The 14191-nt window shown below is 38.0% G+C and overlaps 1 pseudogene; it reads right to left on the bottom strand.

Moving 5' to 3' along the window:
• The window catches only part of LOC115062707, a 119404-nt pseudogene extending 114985 nt beyond the window's left edge, over window positions 1-4419 (bottom strand).
• Between the last annotated feature and the right edge of the window lie 9772 nt (window positions 4420-14191).

Genomic DNA, 14191 nt, shown 5'->3' with positions numbered 1-14191 from the left:
AGAAGAGAAGAGAAGAGAAGAGAAGAGAAGAGAAGAGAAGAGAAGAGAAGAGAAGAGAAGAGAAGAGAAGAGAAGAGAAGAGAAGAGAAGAGAAGGCAAATAAGTCACTGGAGTCTGGAAAGCATAGGCATTCCTGTCATCAATGCTTGTTAAATGCATCATCCAGATACAAATAGCCAAAGAACATTAACAATCATAAAAGTCTTGGCAACACAGCTGTTTGACTCCTAAACAAAACAAATACTTCAAGCTCTTAGAAATTGTAAGGGAATTAATTTCAGATCCCCAGTGGTGGTGGTGATGGTGGGGAAATCCTCAAGTATATTTTCTGCTGAGTGCTTCACTAGATGCACAAACCATATCCTGAGTACATATTGTTAATGAAATGTATAAATATTCTCCCTATTCAGAAGAAAGATGTACTGTAAATCCAAAGAAGAAAATAACTTCCAGAATAAAGATTAAGTGAAGGGAAACTCATATCATATTCAGAGTGAGATAAAAGCACAGAAACCCGTGTGTGTTCTAAGCAAGAAAGCATTTAACCAGTAGGGAGCAAAAGTTTATAAACCCGACATCTTTACCACGATCTTTAAAGATTCCAAATGTAATGCAAATAACCATTCACAAACTGTGTTCCCACACGGTGTCTCACTTAACCCACAGAGTTCTAACAGGTTACTGCAACTGCACACATTTAATAGGACTACTAGAATTTATACTTGAAGAAATTGAATAGCTAATTTAATTCTTGAGTCTCTGTGGTACAACAAAACTGAAACTGCTTCGCATAGAGCTCACTGCATATATTGCTGTTTCATGTTTAGATGTGTGAATACTGAGCAGAGGCTGTGGTACAGTTTGTAGAGTGTTTTCCTGACATGCAGGAAGTCTACAGTTTGTTTGTCTACACCACATTAAGTAGGTATGGTCTGTAATACAAGTACATGGTGGGTAGAGGAATGAGGGTCAGGGGTTCAAGGTTATCATAGCAAGTTGGGAAGCAAGCCTGGGCTACAAGAAGAAAAACAAAATTTCAATATTCACAATTTTATATTAGCCCAACCTAATACATTCCCATTGAGAAGCCCTGAGACAATCAGTCAACATCTTGTAATTTTTTGCTGATTCCAAGGTTGCAATGGCAAATTAACTCAAAATGTCAAATAAAATGTCAAAGAAAGTGTCTCTGGGTCTCAGTTCAGCTGGGACCAAATCTGCCCACGTTTGTCACTGGAGTAGATATTAAGCTGGAGGGAGATGCTATCGTGAAAACCAACTCCTCCCTTGTATTAAAAAAAAATGCCTTTAAATATTGTCTGTTGCCCGTGATAACTGTGAATGTATTAAGGCAATAGCAAATACAGTACTGTCCAACTACTATATGTGTGAACCCATGCAACGACGTTTCTATGTTTTAGTCTAACTCAGAATACATGTGAGTCTTCTGTTAAATTTAGAAATTTAGTCTTTTACCTTAAGACTCCTAGGGAAAAAAAAAAGTCAATGATGTGATTGTAAAAACAAGCCAGAGCTCTGTGAGTTGTAATGTTTGGAGCAAAAAGTGATATTAAGTCTCTTGCCAGAAGTTTCCAATCAAGAGCTTTTTAAATACTATACTTTTGGTAACAGGGTCAAGGCTTCAGATTTCAGAGGACCTTCACTTCAATATAAGTTTTAATTGAAAGGATGTATCGAGAGGTAGTATAAAGATGCAGAATTTCTTTCAGCGCTTGAGGAAGGTTTTTCTGCTGCTGAGCTCTAGCTAGAATATTTCATCATTGCCATTATGAGTGTATTCATATGGTGTCCAGAGCTACCCACAGGCTGTCATTTATTTGCACAGGATTTGAGTAAACCTAATTCAGTACCATTTGGACTTTTGTGCCTACAGACTTAACAAGAGGTTAATCAGAAGCAGTGGCTCATGTTTTCTTGCTTGGAATACCTCCAGTACTCAGAGGTATTCTTTTAGGTTAAGGTGAAATAGGTTTGTCATTAAATCTCTTCTAATGTTCAGCATTCACATAGAATTATTTTCCCTATTTCAACTGTCCCTAGATATTTTACATTGTTATCATCATTTCTAATATGAAACTTTTCTCAGCTATTTCACTTGCTTTACATAATATATGGTGTTGTTCCTTCTTGTGTCATTTTTCCTCTGATGTGTTCCTATGGTTCAGACTTGACTTACCACCTAAAGGCTCATGTCGGGCTGACATGTCCCCAGTATAATGTTCTTAGGTATATGGCAGAAGTCGGTCTTAGATGCAAATAATTGGGTTATCAGTAGTTATTAATATACCCTCATGATGCACTGATTAGTACCTGTAAGAATATCTTGTTATAAAACAAGAATATGGGACACATGGTGGTTCATCAGGTAAAGAGGCCTTCTAAGAAGCCTAGAAACCTCATGACTCACATTGTGCAATAGGACAATTGTCCTCTGACTGCAATATATAAGGTATGGCACTCATTTACCTAAAAAATAATAAATATTCACAAATACACAAATAAGTAAAAGTTTTTTTTTTAAAAAAAAAAAAAAACAAGGCCTATATTCTGAATCTCTATGGCTTTCTGTGTGGATATGTGACTGCTACCCTTGTGATGCCATTTGCCATGAGCCCTTCATAGAAGAATGAGAACATGATGAAGGGAAATGAAATTTAAGGCCTGGGATTCATGCAACTTTAAAAGAAAATTGTGTAAATTCAAGGTTCAAATAATGTGAGACATAAAAGAGTTCTTTTAATGTAAAAACTTAAGGTTAAAACTGCCTTAAAAAAAAGCAAGCCCAGGTCCCCTTGAAACTAAAGTCAACTGGCCTTGGCTATTCTGGCCGACTCAACAGCCATCTGAGGAGTGCAGGAACTTGGCCTTGGCTGGCTGGACAGTCATCTGGCAGGACAGCACCTCCCTCACCCCCAACCCCCCCTCATTAAGACATAGTTTAAAATGCCTAAAGTTGTACATCACTCAGATATAGTGTCCTTCCTGATAAGCCCTGGCCCCTGAAATTCCCTAGCCCAAACGTACTATTCTGCTGACTTGTAACTGCCTTGGTGACATTTAAATGAGCCAATCATGTGTAACCGCGCCAATTCTCCCCCCCCACCCATACACCATAAAAACCCCTAGCTTTTGAACCTTGTGGTCGATACCTCTACCTGTGTGAGGTATGCATCGGCCCAGAGCTCTGCCATTAAACTACCTCATGCTTTTGCAACAAGAAGATCTCTTGTGTTTCCTTGGGATGCCCTGACTCCCGTGACCTGAGGGGTGTCCCTGAGAGGGGGTCCTACAATGACATGGTTCAACCTTAACTGCTTATACTGAAAAACTTTTAGCAGCTAAAGCCTCTTTTCTGATGTGAGAGACCCATTCTTGGTATTAGGGCAATAGATAATGAACTCAGATGCATCCTTACATGATTTTTAAAATATATACTCAGAAGTAGCTCCATACCTGAAATGTAAAACAAAACTACACCCATTAGGCATATTTTAATGTTGCTGTTGGAGTACAGAATCGGCTCTTTGCTCTATCTTAAAAATACCATCAATTAAAAACAAAACAAAACCAAACCTGTAATCTTTTCTATTTTCTTCTCCAAAGTACAGGACCCGTATGACAACAACTATTTTCCGCCTCCCCAGGTCTTTCCATGTCTGCTTGTCCCACAAGAAAGTTCTACAAGATTCAGTTTCACATTGCCTTCTTGATTAATATTTCTTTAAGTTTTGGATATACCATGTTCTGTCATGGGGAAAAACCACCAGGGCCATGCCTTTCTCATTTTTGTTTATATTTCTCAAAGACACATTTATTTAGTGCCAGGATCAGTCTATTACATTTAGTGATCAACAAGATGGGTGAACAAAGGTCGAGAGTAAACCCTTTGTCAGAAAGCTTTACATTTTCCACGGAAGAATAGCTAACGTAACCTGTTTTACAATTAGTCACATCAAATACAGTCCTGAAGGTTCTCTTTTCTTTTCCAACTGTTCTTTTCCTCAGTACTCTTGAGTATTTTCTAAACCATGTCTTCTTTGTAAGGTAAGACCCTGCCACCACTGTGCATGGCTAGTGGATGAGCTTTCAAATCTACTGTAACCTATAAACTCCCCATTACTTTTCTGACTCTTCTCTCCTACTAAGCTTAAATTCCTGGCAGTAACTGTGATCTTCTGCAACTGCTGCTGCTAGACCATCAGAGCCATCTTCCTTTAATGGTTTGGCAAACCTCTGGCCTCCACCACTGCAAGGAGCAGTACCTCGGACGCCAAAGTTCCCTTTCTGCATTGCTCTGAAACTTGAAGACTGATCATTAAAATTGACAAAATTACTGTAGCTTTCACCACCTCCAAGATTATTTTCAACATTATCAAATCCTTTACAGGTATTACACATGCTGACTTATCCACCACCATCATGATAGCCATTGAAGACATCATGACCACTGTAGTTTCTTCTATGACCTAAAGTGTCATTGCTACCAAAAATAAAAAAATAAAAAACAAAACAAAACAAAACAAAAAACAAAACAAACAAACAAACAAAACAAAACAAAACAAAACACTTCCATGTCCTCCACCAAAATTTCTAGAACAACTTCAGCCTCTTCAGGTGGATAATGCAACTGCCATCTCTTGCTCAAACAGGGCTTTTCTTACTTCATAATCAAGGCCATTCACACTATGATGTTTCTGAATAACAGCCTTACCTATGGAGTCATGGTCACCAAAGGTGACAAAAGCAAAACTGCTCATTTTTGCTGCCTCTGCCAGCCATGATTTCATCACTTCAGTTTTTTCCAGACTGCTCAAATTAATCTCCTAGGTGATGTTCTTATGTGTCTTCTTTAATATCACCAACAGGGACGTTTCTCATAATTAGGTTGGTGCCTGGTCTCTTAGAATTGTCTCTTGACACAGCTCTTTTAGTTTGTACAATTCTGTCATCTACCTTGTTATTTTATCCAAAGAGAGATATGTTTCAAGAAAATTGTGGAGTTTTTGAATCTCATGACCGCACAGTCTATGATTGTTCTCCACTGCTCAAAAACATGCTCAGACTCTCAAATATTGTTTTGGAGCATGTTCTTGTGATGAAGAGCTTCTGCAGCTGTTCTAGTTCCTTGGGAGACCATGACTTAAACATGGTGGCATGGAGATGAGAGCCTTCAGTTATGCTCCCTTGGCCATGTCAATGTGCAGAAAGGAGTAAGCCAATAAACATCTTTCCCTTTCTATTGACTCATTAGGAAATCAAAAACTTGAACGTTTTCCCTTCCATAAGTGCACAAGGGGACCAGCTCATTCTTGATGGTGTATACTATCCTTTCATCTTGGGCTACTTTATTTCTAGATATCCCTCATCCACAAAAATCCTAAATAAGGTATTGAAGTGACTTCCTGGACATAGTAGTAAAGGGCATTAGTCCCAACTACTTTGAAGGCTAAGGCAGAGAGATTCCAACATCAGGGTCAGCCTATACATTATAGTGAGACTCAAAATAGAAGGGAAAAGAAGGAAGCAGGAGTGCACTTTGATGGTAAAGCATTTGCCTTGCATGAGCAAGGATATAATTTCAATCTCCAGTATGTGAGTGAAACAAACTCTCATCACTGAAGCTGAGAACAGACAAGAACAAACATAACACATACTTTATTGCATAACAGACTAGATAAAACTTGGATCTCAGCACGCTTTTCCTGTAAATCAATAATCTCAGCACTCCTCTAACTTGGTGGTCATGGATGCTTCTACTGTAAGAAACCACGAAAGTCACACAAATTTATTTTTAATAGGAGTTTCCATGAAGATGGAAGAAAGACTGCATCTCAGTGATGGGAGTGCTAACACAGCCCCATGCTGCAACTCCCACACATTTTTAGCCCTCACACCTTGAAAAGAACGAGATGTTCATGTGCTTAAACCTGGAAGAGATAGTACTGTATGATGAAAAGCATAAGCAAATTACACTCTGTTTTCTTTCACTTTTTATTTTTACCTGACAATGTCAGGGTGATCTTAACTTTGAATGTTTTAAATAGTTTTGAATATATTCTCAAATACTCATCTTATGATGTTAAAAGAGAGTTTTCAGGTGATGGGGGAAATGCTCACTTTGTACATGGGAGTGGGGTGGATGCTAGTGATAAATGATAATGTCATTATGTAATAACTAAGAAAAAGAACCACCTCTTTTGGTTAACTTTGAGAAGTAAGTAAGCCTTTTTATTTGATCCAATGGAAGTCTAAGAGAAGTCAGCAGATAAGGGTAAAAAAATTGTTATGTGTGTGTGTGCTCATCTGTGTGTGTAAAAGCTATGAACAATGACTGGTTGTGGTGTTTTCAGCCCAACTCACCTACCTACACAAATCAGCCAGAAATTCAAATGTTTTCATATACTTAATTTGACTCTCCCTATAATAAACTGGCATAAGTTTCCTTCCATATGCAAAGATTATGTTTTAATTGGTCTCAAATTAGACTTGTGCATGCATATTTTTAAAGGCTCCTAGGTGATTCTAATGCTTAGAAAGCATTGAGGAAAATATTCCTGTAACCTCAACTCCACTCAGTCTTTGGATGGTGCCATAAAAATCTTTACTATTAATTCAGCAGCTAGAGATGTAAGAATTGATTTCCTAATACTCTTTACTTGAAAAGGATTGGTACTTGTATTTGCTAAGTACTACTGGCCCTAAACTTCTCCTTAAAGTCCCTAGATACCATCAAAGTATAATAGTAAGGGCAAATAATACTATGGGCATTTATTTTGATAATCTTTTCAGTAAGTTGCAAGGGTATTTGATAATCTTTTCAGTATGTTGCCAGATAGTCTAGATAAAAATTGTGAAATTCAACTTCTCTCCTTTTGTTGTTTCAATAATATACATATATTATATAATGTACACAGAACATATACATTCACATGTACAAACAGACACACACACACACACACACACACACACACACACACACACACTTTCATAGTCTTAACCATCCTCTAAATTCCTCCTAGGTCTTCTTGATCACTCTACACACCCTCCTCCAACTCCATGATGTTTCTCTTCTCTCTCTTGTCTCTCTCTGTCTCTGTCTCTCTCTTTCGCTCCCCCTCTCTCGATCTCTCTGTGTGTCTCTCTATTCATCTCTGTCTGTGTCTCTCTCTCTCCACTTTTCTCTCTGTGTTTATAGCTCATCTCTCAAAAACCCACAACTACCCTCCAAAATAACTCAAATTCAGACAATGAAAACCTAATAAGATTTTTTAAATACTAAAGGTTGGAAAACAGAAAACAAAACAAAACTAACAAACAAAAACCTTAAAAACAAAACCAAAGTAAAAACACACACAAGAACATGGAGTCTGTTTTGTAGTGGCCAACCCTGGTCCTGGACCCTGCCTTGAAGTATGATTGATATACGCAGTGATATTCCATTGGAGAACACAGATTTCCTCTGTTTTAGCAGGTATCAATTTTTGTTGCTTCTGTTTTACAGGTAGCATGCTCTATCAACTTTCAGTTCCCTGGGATTTGCCAGATTAAAGCTTATGTGGTCTTGTAGATGCTGTAATTATCTCTAGAATTTTATGTGTATCAGCTCTGTTGTGTCTAGAATAAGCTGTTTCTCTGGAATCAGCCATGACTTTTGGATTGTACAGTCCTTCTGCCTCTCTTTCCACATAGGTTCCTGAGACTTGAGGGGAAGGTTTGTAAAGATATCTCATAGTCTGGACTTTATATCTAGAATAAGATACATGACTTAGCAAGGCATGCTCATCAAGCTAATTGTTAGAAGAACAATCAAAACCTAGTTAAACATCATATTTTACATTCTTTTCTACTTTATCACATTGCCTAACCTCAGAGTCAAGCTTGAAGAACTTTCAGATTCCAGATATGAAACTAACTTTTCTAACTATATGAGACCTGATCCATCCCAGAATGCATAGTAGTTTTGCTTAATAGAACTATATCCTAAAGTGGTATCCCACTCCTATGTGCTAGGAGAATACTAAGTCTTCACATAACAAAAATTCACAAACACTCAGGTTATTGCAGCACTATTCACAAGTCTTGAAGTCAGCTTAGAGATTGAACAGGGGATAAACATATAAAGAAATACGGCATAAATATAATGGAGCTACTAAGAAGAATGAAATGTTGGTATTTACAGGAAAGCCAGAAGATTTAAGAATAATCATGTCAATGAAATGATGAGTCAAAATGACAAATATCTTCTCTTTCTTCTATATGCAAAATCTGAACCTTAAAATGAATGGGTATGAAGGAAGCATCTTCACAAAGAGGAAAAGTCATAATAGAATTGGGACTGGAGATAGAAATGGAGGGTAACTAAGAGTAAAGTGCAATATATCTATGCATATGAATATTTTCAAAAGAACAGAAACTCGATAGATTTACTACTAAATTTTTAGTGGATGCATATGCATGCATGTGCATGTGTGCGTATTATGCATGTGTATGAATGTGAATGGAGGTGCCCACAGATGCCAGAGGTGTTGGATTTCTTAGAACAAGAGTTACAGACACTTGTGAGACCCCTCTAAGAGTGCTTGGGACTAAGCTCAGGTTTTCTGCTAGAACCATGCATGCCCTTAAATGACGAGCCATCTCTCCTGCTCCCAAACTCTTTTATTAATATATATATTTTTTCAGGAAATCACATGGAGTCTGTTGATGAACTCCCTATTTTCACACNATAATGTGGGACTCTGTAGGGTTAAAGGATGGAACCTCTCTGTTTAGACAGATGTCTTTTGCCTCTCCACAGTACATGCTATTTTGTAAGAAGCTGAGGTACTAGAGAAGTCATATGCAGGACATATCTTTGCCTTCTGACTGACTTGTCTTCTATACTATAGGCACTTAAATTCTTCATTATAATCTGAGAAGAAAGGAGTTGCAAATAATTGTGAACATTTTAAAGGATCATAGTGTTTTCCTGCAAAGTTACCCTAATTCTACTCACCTACAGACTATCATCTTGTAAAATGCATGTCATGGCCAAATAATAACCTATATAAAATAAAAACTGAATTGTTAGATTGTATTAAACACAGAATAATTCTCTTGGATGTAAATGCAATGATTTGCCTTCTGCTTAATATTCCAATGGAATTGAGTCTTGCTGAGTACAAATTTGAATTCTATTTCATTATGCAAAGCATCATTGAGACAATCTGCCACTGAATTTCTTACTGTGCTTTCTGTGTGTTTAAATCCAGATTTGAGGATTAAAATAGTATTTCTTCTGAAAAGAATTCATATACTTGTTTGTAGCTCTAAGTCACTAGAATATTATTTAACACTTAACAATTGCCTCTTCCTATATGACAGCCATTATGCGTTGCATTGATTCAATTGGTACAGAAATTCTATGAGATAGCAAAACTGTTCACAATTTTTGATAAGTAAACTATGAAAGAAGGAAAAGTTAGCTTGCCTGAGGCCACACATCCTAAAATATTACCTATTATAATGCATTAATTTCATATAATTACTTTGCTATCAATATAAAATATGAACTATTGATAATTTTTAATTTTTGGAGGTGTGACTACTGCAATTTTGATTTTATCATATTGGGTCATTTAGGATATTTTCCTTAGGAATGCACAGAAGTTAAGTGAGTGATCTGTATAAGTAGGAAGGAATGACCTTCTTCAGAAATAATGAGGGAGAATATAGGTTCAATATCATAGAGTAGACAAATCTCTTCAGGACTTACTAAAATCATACCATACAAAATTTCAAAGAAATACTACCTGTAACTAATGCTCCAGAGATTTTAGAGGCTTTTTGTCTGTGGGGTTGTGGAAATGGTGAAGTAATGGAGGGTGACAAGTGTCCTCCCCTTAGCTGTTTTATATTAACTGATATAGTAACTCAGACTTCTTTTAATTTTCCCTGTCAATATAATGAGAAAAGGACCCACAAAGAAGAATAAATAATTCAAAACAAGTGTTGTACGTGAAAACTTTTAAGATATGTGAATTAGAAGCTATACAGAGGAAGGTGTGGTACTGTGGAGAAATAGCTGCAAGGTTTTGCTTAATGGAAAAGATATGAAAAAAATAGGATTTTATAACTAAGTAATGAAGTCATTTATTTCCAGAGTAAAAATTCTTCTAGTCTATGTGATTTGCATAAAACAATACTGCTGAAGATGTCCTTCCAAGTGATTTTCTATCTATGTTTACAGTCTATACGAACCAACACAAGAAAGACATAAATATCCCAATGTGGTTTGAAGAAATGATAGAGTTCCAAGAAATTTAGGAGTGAAATTTCTTTTCTGAGTGGGTGGGGGTCCCTGGGGATTCCTTTCCTACTTAGCCCACACAAGGCCACCCAGCTAGAACATCCCAAGTGGAGGCAATAGCTGTTAAGATAGCCCCCCTTAGACTTGTTCAGGATTCACATGACAATCCAGCTGGACATCTGGAACATACAGCTACTAGGTCTGCCCATGTATATTCTATGTTTGATGGTTCAGACTCTGAGAGTACCATGGGTCCAGGCTAGTTGACTCTGTTATTTTTCCTGTGGAGTTCATATCCCCTTTGGGGCCCACAATCCTTCCTCCCATTCATCCATAAGTGTCCCCAAGCTCTACCCACTTGTTTGGCTGTGAGTGTCTGTATCTGTTTGAGTCAGCTGCTGGGTGGAGACTCTCAGAGGACAACAAGCTCCTGTCCGCAGGCATAATAGAGTAATCACTAATAGTGTTAGGAATTGGTGCTCGATTATAGGATGAGTCTCAAGTTGGACTGCTTATTGCTTAGTCATTCCCTCAGTTTCTGCTCCCTTTCGCATGCCTGCAATTCCTGTAGACAGGATATAATTTGGCTTGGAAGTTTTGTGGGTGTGTTGGTGTCTCTATCACTCCACTGGTGTTTTTGCTTGGCTACAGGAGATGGCCTCTTTAGGCTCCATATCTCCAATGCAGTGATTCACGGCTAAGGTTACCCCCATCGATTCATGGGAGCCTCCCTTATACCAAGTCTTTGTATTGTCCTGGAGGTGGCCCTACTTCCTCACATTCATCAGTTGCAGATTTCTGTTCATTTTCATGGCTAACTGGTCATCTTTCTTGTCCTTCCCCACACCTGATCCTGACCCTGCATTTCCCTCCCCATGCCATCTCCCTCCCAGTTCCCTCCTCTTATCTGCCTTTTATGATTATTTTATTACCCCTTCTAAGTGAGATTCAAACAAGGATGTGGAGCAATGGGAATGCCTTTCATTGATTGTGGGAGTGCAAACTTGTATAACACTTGGAAAACCAATTTATCATTTTCTCAGAAAATTAGGAATAGTTCTTCCTAAAGAGTCAGCTATACCACTCCTGGCCATATAGCCAAAAGATGCTCCAACACACCACAAAGACTTAGCTTATCTTTGTTATAGCAACTTTATTGGTAATAGCCAGAAAATGAAAACAACCTAGATGTCTGTCAACCAAAAAATAATAATAATAATAAAGAAAATGTGGTACATCTATATAATGCAATACTTTTCAGCTATTAAATACAAAGACATTATGAGTTTTGTAAAAAAAAAAAAAATTGGATGGAATTTGAGATTATCCTGAGTGTGGTAGTCCAGTCATTAAAGATATGTATAATATGGACTCATTTATAAGTATATATTAGCTGTAAAATACAGGTACCATACTATATTTCACAGACCCTAAGAAGTTAAACAAGAAGGGAGGCCTGTTTTATTTTATGAAAATATTTGAGATCGTTGAAACTCTTTTACCTACAAAAAGTATGAAACCTGTTGATATAAATCTTTATTAGTTTTGACCAATTAAAAACCCAAGAAATTGTGTGAATCACACATATACATACACAATAATCATAAGCTTAATTGGATAGCCAACAGCTCAGTCAGGTTGACATATAAAGTTCCCAAAGCATTCCCTATTTAAACCATGTAATCACCAATAAAATAGTGATCAGAAACCACATCATACAGGGCTGTTCAGTTTATTAATGGACCCACTGTCAAGAGCACTGATTTTCCTGTCTGAATTATATCTATCTTTAAGCTGGTTCCTCTCACATAAATGCTACCTCATCTCTAAATGGAATAAAGTTATCACATCTTTAAATTCTCAGAGATCATAAATATAAAAGAGCAAAGAATAATGTATCTTCTGAAAGGTTATCAATAAACAATCTCTAGTTCCCTGGTTTACCTATTTTCAGATTTATCAATATGACTATACTATTGGAAGCCATACTTACATGCAGAGAGAGAGAGAGAAAGAAAGAGAGAGAGAGAGAGAGAAAGAGAGAGAGAGACAGACAGACAGACAGACAGACAGACAGACAGACAGAGAGACAGAGAGACAGAGAGACAGAGGGAGAGAGAATTACATTAGGATTCAGTCTTTTGAAGTAATGTTTTGATACTCTGGCAATAATTATTTTGTTTATTTATTTTTTCCTTTTTTATTAAATTATTTCATTTATATACATTCCAAATATTGCCCCCATTCCCAGTGCCCCTTCCAGAGTCTCCCATCCTCTTTGCCTCAGAGAGGTTGCTTCTTAACCTACTGTGCCTCCTTAACCTACCCACCTCTTCACTCACCCAACCCCCCTCTGACTCCCCAAGTATTTCCCTTCCCTGAGGAATAAATTCTCTGAATAATTATGCCCATCTTCTCCCACTGAGGCCAGACAAGGCAGAAATCTGCTTCATATGTCCTGGGGCCAGTGGATCAGCCAATGTAAACTCTGGTTGCCGGCTTAGTCTCTGGCAGCTCCCAGGTATCCGGTTAGTTGATATTATTCATCTGCCTATGGGGTTACCCTCCCCTTTAGCTCCTTCAATCTTTCCCCTAACTCTTCAATAGCAGTTCCTGACTTCAGTCCAATGGTTGGTTATAAGTATTTGCATCTGTCTCAGTCAGCTGCTGGTAGAGCCTCTCAGAGGACAACTATGTCTGCAAGCACAATATAGCATCAGTAATAGTTTCAAGCTTGTGTGCCTGCCAATGTGGTGGACTCCAAGTTGGGCCAGTAACTGGATGCCCTTATCTTCAATCTCTGCTCCCCTTTGCCCCTACTTTTCAATTAGACAGGAATGATTCTGGGTCAAAAACTTAGAAGTTAAGTAGGTGGTTCCATCCCTCCACTGGGGAACCACTCTATCTACCAGAGGTTCCATCTCCCCAGTGTTGGTCATTTCAGCTAAGGTCATTCCCATTGAATCCTGGGAGTCTCTAACATCACAGACCTCTGGTACTTTCTAGAGGTTCCCCCTACACCTCATCCCATTAACCTGCATATTTCTATCCATTCTCCTGGTGTTCTTGGTTTTTATTCTGTCACCCTCCCCATAACTTTTCCTGCCCCCCTTTCCAATCCTCTCATCTCCCAAGGTCCCTCCCTTCCTCTGCCTCCCATGATATTTTTGTTCCACATTCTAAGTGAGATCATGTCTCTAGCTGCATATGTAGCAGAAGACGGCCTAATCGGCCATCATTGGGAAAAGAAGCCCCTTGGTTTTGTAAACTTTATATGACCCAGCATGGGGAAGGCCAGGGCCAAGTCGTGGGAGTGGGTGGGTAGGGGAGCAGGGGCAGGGGGGGGGGGAAGTGGTATAGGGAACTTGAAATGTAAATAAAGAAAACACTAACAATAATAAAAAAAGAAAAATCCCCACTTGGGACTTCCTTCTTGTTAAACATTTTACAGTCTGTGAGGGTATATCTGTACTTGTTGGCTAATATCCACTTATTAGTATATGTATAGCATGTATGTCCTTTTGGGTCTGGATTATCTTTCTCAGGGTGATTTTTTTCTATTTCCATCTATTTGCCTGAAAAATTCATAATTGCTGAGTAATATTCCACTGTGTAAATGAACCACATTTTCTGTATTCATTCTTTTATTGAGAGACATCTGGGCTGTTTCCTGCTTCTGGCTATTACAAATAAGACTGCTATGAATATAATGGAATATATATTCTTGTGGTATGGTGGAACATCTTTTGGGTATATGCCCAGGAGTTGTATAGCTGGGTCTTCAAATAGAACTATTTCCAGTTTTCTGAGGAACTGCTAAATTGATTTCCAGAGCAGTTGTACCATTTTGCAATCCCACCAGCAATACAGGAATGTCCCTCT

The sequence above is a fragment of the Mus pahari genome, chromosome 20 (assembly GCF_900095145.1).
Source record: "Mus pahari chromosome 20, PAHARI_EIJ_v1.1, whole genome shotgun sequence".
Classification (NCBI taxonomy): domain Eukaryota; kingdom Metazoa; phylum Chordata; class Mammalia; order Rodentia; family Muridae; genus Mus; species Mus pahari.
Note: the sequence above shows the minus strand (reverse complement) of the source record. Positions and strands in the feature narration are given on the sequence as shown.